Source organism: Mustela erminea, chromosome X, assembly GCF_009829155.1.
Source record: "Mustela erminea isolate mMusErm1 chromosome X, mMusErm1.Pri, whole genome shotgun sequence".
In the NCBI taxonomy this organism is placed as follows: domain Eukaryota; kingdom Metazoa; phylum Chordata; class Mammalia; order Carnivora; family Mustelidae; genus Mustela; species Mustela erminea.
Genome location: NC_045635.1, coordinates 42341313 through 42347422, shown reverse-complemented (window position 1 = coordinate 42347422; position 6110 = coordinate 42341313). Strand labels below are relative to the sequence as shown.

The following is a 6110-nucleotide window of genomic DNA, read 5'->3' as shown; positions in this document are numbered from 1 at the left end:
ACAGAAAGGTTTTTAAAGGCCGAGTGGGACTGGAGAAAAGGAAATTAGCAAAGAACCATTGTTTTAGGCAAGGTCACCCTCCTAAGGGGAATGGAAGAAGTCTATCAGTAAATTTCCTATTGCTGACCAGGAAATTCCCTTGTCGACTGTTAAAGGATATGTTGAGGGGGGCTGAAACTGCAGTTCGGTGAAGTATGAAGTCTCGGTTTACTAATGGGGCCTTAACATAAGTGATACCATTTTGGGCCCGTGGTTTTCTTTTTCACAGTACATATGGCATGCTTCATGAATTTGTGCATCTTCATTGCACAGGGCCATGATAATCTCTGTATTGTTCCAATTTTAGTGTATGTGCTCCTGACGTGAGCACTTTACTGACATTGGTTTTTTTTTTTTTTTAACTTTACTGACTTTTTAAAAAACAGCCATATAGGGTACCTGAGTGGCTCAGTTATTAAGCATCTGCCTTCAGCTCAGGTCATGATCCCAGGGTCCTGGGATCGAGCCCTGCATCGGGCTCCTTGCTCAGTAGGGAGTCTGCTTCTCCCTCTGCCCACTTCCCTCCCCACCCCCATGCTCACTTTCTCTCTCTCTCTCTCTCTGACAAATAAAATCTTTAAAAAATAAAATAAAATAAATAAAATAAAAAATAACTTCCTAGCATCAGAATTTCTGGATCATAATATATACAAATTCCACCAAACTTCCTCCAAACACTTCCTTCAAAGCACTTGTTCAGTGTAGTGATCTGAAGGGGCAAGTGCACCCTAATGTATATAGCAGCAATGTCCACGATAGTTAAACCATAGAAAGAGCCTAGATGTCCATCGACAGATGAATGGATAAAGAAGATGTGGTTTATATATACAATGGAATACTATGCAGCCATCAAAAATTGAAATCTTGCCATTTGCAATGACGTGGCTGGAACTAGAGGGTAGTATGCTGAGCGAAGTAAGTCAGAGAAAGACAATTATCATATGATCTCACTGATATGAGGAATTTGAGAAACAAGACAGAGGGTCATAGGGGAAGGGAAGGAAAAATGAAACAAGACAAAACCAAAGGGGAGACAAACCATTAGAGACTCTCAATCTCAGGAAACAAACTGACAGTTGCTGAAGGGGAAAGGGGTGGGAGGGAGAGGTGGCTGGGTGATGGACACTGGGGAGTGCTGTGAAGTGTGTAAGGTTGGTGAATCGCAGACCTGTACCCCTAAAGCAAGTAATACATTGTGTATTAATAAAAAACAAGAACAAAAACAGTTTTTCAGGTCTATACTCCTGCCTCTTATGCTTGTCAGGTTTCCTCATGCCTTGTTTACACTGGATATTTAACATACACATTTTTATCAATCTGGCAAAGGGAAAGATGATCACATTGGTTAGTTTCTTGTCTTATGAATGAATTTGAGCATATTTTCACATGTTTTTGGCTATTATTCCCCTTTCTTTTTTTGTGAACTTTTCATTCATATCTTTTGTCCATTCCTGTTCACTTTTTGTCTTATTGATTTATGAAATAACAAAGGCCACTCATTCTTTTGGGTGTTGAACCCAAATCCACTGCCCGCATCCAACAGGAAATTCTCCGGACCCCAGCTGAGGGTCCCACAATTTCAACTCAATTTTGACACTGTCTACCCAGAGGCAGCATCAGAGTCCACCAGAGTCCACGAGTTCAGGCCTCAGTCCCAGGAGACCGCACCTGGCCCCCAACGTCAGATACCAGTCAGAAGTCCAGGATCACTTGTGCTTCTGACCCACCAGCTACAAACACCTCTCCCTTGGTTTCCATTAATTTGCAAGAGCAGCTCACAGAACTCAGAGAAACAGTTTACGTCCCTAGACCCCTGATTTATTATGGAAGCATGTAACTTGGGAATAGCTGGATGGAAGAGATAAATAGGGTAAGCTATGGGGAAAAGACTCAGGGCTTCTAAGCCTTTTCTGAGCACCTCACTCACCATGAATTTCCACGTGTTCACCAACCCGGAAGCTCCCCGCACCCCTGTTCTTTTAGGTTTTTATGGAAGCTTCATTACATAGGGATGATTGAGTAAATCTCTGATGTCAGGGCTTAGACTCAAACTCTAGCCCCTTCCCCCTCCCTGGAAGTTGGGGGAGAGCGGGAAGAAGCTGAAATTTCCAACCCTCTCAATCCCCATTGGTTCCCCCAGCAACCAGCCCCCGACCTAAGGTGTTTTCCAAAGTCCCCTCATTAACATAACACAAGATACCTTTATCACTTTCCCCACTTAGGAAATTCCGAGGCATTGGGGGGCTGTGAGTCAGGGACTGTGGACAAAGACCAAATGGATGTGAGAAATGAATGACCCAATTCCTTATAAATCACAATATCACACCCTTTGTCGTCTTCCCTGTACTGCAAGTGTTTCTCCCAGCTTATCACTTGTCTATTGATTTCGGTTTGGGTATATTTAGTCGTTTGGAAATTTTTCAACGCTATGGTATATAAGCATATCTTAAACTGTGAATTTTGCTCTGAGATCCCATTTAGCTCTACCCTGTACACTTTGATACATTATGTCCTCATTACAGAGAAATTTCAAACCTATTTTTCTAGATTTCTTGCAAATTTTGGTGTACTGTTATATTAATGTAAGAGTTATTTAGGACAGATATTGTTTGAAGTTTTTAAGGAATCTAAGTCGATCCTACTATGGTCAGAGAATGTGGTATGTATCCATTCTACTTTTTGGAATTTACTGAACTTTTCTTTGTGGCCTAATATGAGGGTCAATAATTATTAATGTTCCCTGGTCATTGACTAAAAGACATATTCATAATTATAAGAGAATAAACTTAATATAGCCTTATTAATTATATATTATATTTAGATATATAAATTATTATATATTATAGTTTATATATTATATATTATAGTTTATATATTATATATTATATATTACAGTTATTATATATTATATATTATAGTTTATATATTATAATAAATATTATATATTATAGTTTATTGTATTTGTGTTTATATATTAATAAACATATATTTATTATATAACATATGCATAATATATGTATCATACATAAAATATATATTATATACTAATCTCTATACCCACCATGGGCTTGAACTCACAACCCCGGGATCAAGAGTCACATATTCTTCCAACTGAGCCAGCCAGGCGCCCCTAATTACACTCTTTTTGCTGTGTCCACTACGTCTATCCTAGGCTGATAGAAAGCCTTCTACTGCTGTTGTTTTTCCATCATTGATTTCTTGCTTTTCCCGCAAGTTAAACATTTTACATCTTCCCATTCTACTCTTTAGTACATAGAGATTTATGGCCGTTAGAGCATTATTATGAACTGTTCCATTTAGCATTATAAGTGCCTCTGGAATCTTTCCGCTTTGCCAGTGCCAAATTCTGAACTAGGTCATGTTTTGCTGTCTGGCCATTTGATATGGGGTCAGTGAGTGCTTATTAAATATGCACTCCTTTTCAAGAATCCAACTACCACAAATCTAAACACATGGTTAGTGCTGGAGATTTCTTACAAGGGTTCATGAGAACATTCTTATTGTCTCTTTCCTGCCCAGTCATTCGGAATTCCATCACTTGGAAAGTTGCTGGCTTAGCGCAGCCCCAGAATGACTCAGCATCATCGGGAAATATAACCCTCCGTTCATATAACCCTCCGTTCATGGTCCTTCATCCTCTGACTATTTAAATTGAATTCTAGTAGTCTTTTTTGGAGCCAGACCTCAGGAGCGGCACCTTAATCCTTATTGTGTATGTATCGAATCCTTATGTATACGTATGGAACAATTTGGTGAGACTATTATTATCATCATAAGTTTTACAAATGATGAAACTGAGACTGGACAAACCAACTTTCTCATGGGTAAACATTTTATTTTAAAGCATCCTTCAAATATTGGGGTGCCTGCTGGCTAAGTCAGTAGGGCGTGTGACTCTTGACCTTGGGGTTGTGGGTTCAAGCCCCACATTGGGTGTAGAGATTACTTAAAAACGAAATCTTTAAAAAAATAAAGCTTTCTTCAATCACTTACTAAATAGCAGGATTGGTCATGCCAATAAAAGCTTCTGAGTCAGGGGCACCTGGGTGGCTCAGAGGGTTAAGCCTCTGCCTTCAGCTCAGGTCATGATCTCAGGGTCCTGGGATCAAGCCCCATATCGGGCTCTTTCCTCAGCGAAGAGCCTGCTTCCCCCCTCTCTCTCTGCCTGCCTCTCTCCTTACTTGTGATCTCTCTGTGTCAAATAAAAAAAAAAATTAAAAAAAAAAAAAAAGCTTCTGAGTCATAAGTCCAATCCTGCTTGAATGTCAGTGTCTTCCTCCGAAGCTCACACCATCAACAGCTGTCTACTATGCCTCCCTTGCATGTCACATCTCAGAGGAAGGTTTTGATCACTGCCACCCCAATACATATGTCCCTTTTGGGGTGAGTTGTTAGGTCATGTCCATGTAGGGCTGCCTTCTGCTCCCACATCAACTTCTGGTGTCACGGTCATGGTCAAGGTGGCTGGAACTTTCTCAACACAAGGGGAAAGAGCTGTTGTAATCTAGATGACAAGCTCCAGGGTGTCTGGCTGGCTCTGTCGGTGGGGCATGCAACTTTTGCTCTTTTGTGAGTTCAGGCCCCACGCTGGGTGCAGAGATTACTTAAAAAAAAATCTTTAGGGGCATCTGGGTGTCTCAGTTAAGCATCTGCCTTTGGTTCAGGTCATGATCCCAGGGTGCTGGGATCGAGTCTCATGTCGGGCTCCTTGCTCAGTGAGTATCCTGCTTCTCCCTCTGCCTGTCGCTCCCCCTGCTTGTGCTCTCTTTGTCTGACAAATAAATGAATACAATCTACAAAAAAAAAATCAGCCATGAGTACAACTACATGGAGTCACTCAGAGTGAATCATCAAAACTGGGGGTGGTCTTGGGGACCCCGGGCACAAAACATCTTCTACAGAGTACCACACCATCATTCTCAAGGCCCCTCCATTTACTGGTCTACTGCCCTTATGGAAGCCTGCTCCTCAGGGTAAGGTCCTTCCCCCGAGATGCCATCTTAATTCCAGTGCCCGGCACAGAGTAGGCGCCCAGTAAATATTTGCTGAGTCTTTTTTTTTTTCTTAAAACAACAGAAATGGGGGTGCCTGGGTGCCTCAGTTGTTAAGCGTCTGCCTTCAGCTTAGGTCATAATCCCAGGGTCTTGGGATCGAGTCCCGCATTGGGCTCCCTGCTCAGTGGGAAGCCTGTTTCTCCCTCTCCCACTCCCCCAGCTTGTGTTCCCTCTCTCTTTGTCAAATAAATAAATCATTTTTTAAAGATTTTATTTATTTATTTGACAGAGAGAGAGATCACAAGTAGGCAGAGAGGCAGGCAGAGAGAGACGGGAAAGCAGGCTCCCTGCTGAGCAGAGAACACTATGGGGGACTTGATCCCAAGATCCTGAGATCATGACCTGAGCCAAAGGCAGAGGCTTAACCCACTGAGCCACCCAGGTACCCCTATACATGGATTTTTTTTTTTAAGATTTTATTTATTCATTTGACAGACAGAGATCACAAGTACGCAGAGAGGCAGGCAGAGAGAGAAAGAAGGGGAAGCAGGCTCCCCACTGAGCAGAGAGCCTGGTGCTGGGCTCGATTCCAGGACCCTGGGATCATGACCTTAGCTTAAGGCAGAGGCCTTAACCTACTGAGACAACCAGGCGCCCCATTTTTTTTTATGATGTTATTTATTTATTTGACAGAGAGAGAGCTCAAGGGGGGGATGTGGCAGACAGAGGGAGAGGAAGAGGCAGGCTTCCAGCTGAGCAAGGAGCTTGATGCAGGGGTCTATCCCAGGACCCTGGAATCATGGCCTGAACCGAAGGCAGACGCTTAACCATCTGAGCCACCCAAGAGTCCCTATTGACAATAACTTCTTAATTTTCACTGGGCACGTGTCATGTTGAAGACACCGTGCTAAGTTCATTCTATGCCTTATCTCATGTGATTCTGTCTCTACATTAAAGACACTATTATATCTTCACATTACTGATGAAGAAACTGAAGCCCAGAGAGGTAAAACAACTTGCCTGGTATCTTATGTGGTTAGTGTGGCAGATCATAAT

General features: G+C 42.1%; 1 non-coding gene across 1 annotated transcript; it reads right to left on the bottom strand.

Annotated features, from left to right (window-relative positions):
* Positions 1–267: 267 nt before the first annotated feature.
* Positions 268–370, bottom strand: LOC116583796. Its single transcript, XR_004282904.1, has one exon. It is a non-coding gene; the product is annotated as a U6 spliceosomal RNA (small nuclear RNA).
* Positions 371–6110: the final 5740 nt, after the last annotated feature.